The sequence below is a fragment of the Austrofundulus limnaeus genome, unplaced genomic scaffold (assembly GCF_001266775.1).
Source record: "Austrofundulus limnaeus strain Quisiro unplaced genomic scaffold, Austrofundulus_limnaeus-1.0 Scaffold1052, whole genome shotgun sequence".
NCBI lineage: Eukaryota > Metazoa > Chordata > Actinopteri > Cyprinodontiformes > Rivulidae > Austrofundulus > Austrofundulus limnaeus.
The window spans coordinates 75,310-76,068 of NW_013953454.1; positions in this window are offsets into that span (position 1 = coordinate 75,310).

The following is a 759-nucleotide window of genomic DNA, read 5'->3' on the forward strand; positions in this document are numbered from 1 at the left end:
TAAATTGAATGAACATGGTCTGGATAGCCCACAGACATACCATAAAAATTTCTAGGACCCATAATTGGTCTCCTTTAAAATAAAGTCTCAACATGTAAGGACAATAAAGAGTGTAGTCAGAAATACAAACCACAAAGCATTTTTCCAAGTCATTTTATTAATCACTTTCAAACTAGTGCAGGTTTTATCACCTGTTTAAAGTTAGTTTGACCAATAAACTTAAGTCCTCAGACTGGAAAAAGCTCAGAGTACTGTTGGGTTAAGGTGTGGGATTGAAGTGGCAGAGGGCAAATGAAGGGCACCAGCATCGAAACCATTATGCAAATTCCCTTCCACTTTGTTTGACAAGCAACAACAGTGCTTTGTATATATGCAAAGCCTGGCAAGACACTGTGCATACAGCCCTGCTGTCAGGGCCGAGTCACGCGCCAGTGGTGACACCCAATGGGTGACTTCTGTCTCAAGCGAGACTTCAGGGCCAGACTTCACACGGATAAATACAAACACATGCAAAAGATGCTGACATCACAGCTCAGGGGTCAAATGAGGCTGGACGCTGGGATCGCCCTCTGCTCCTCCACAACTTGAAAATGTGTCAGAAGATGAATAATTTGCTTTCTGAAGTCTTTGTCTCCCAGCTGAGGTAAAACGTACTTGATTAGCACTTTGAATTCATTCAGCAGCTGGTCTGTTTCACCTGCACCCACCCCAACCTCAGTACACACACACACACACACACACACACACACACACACACAC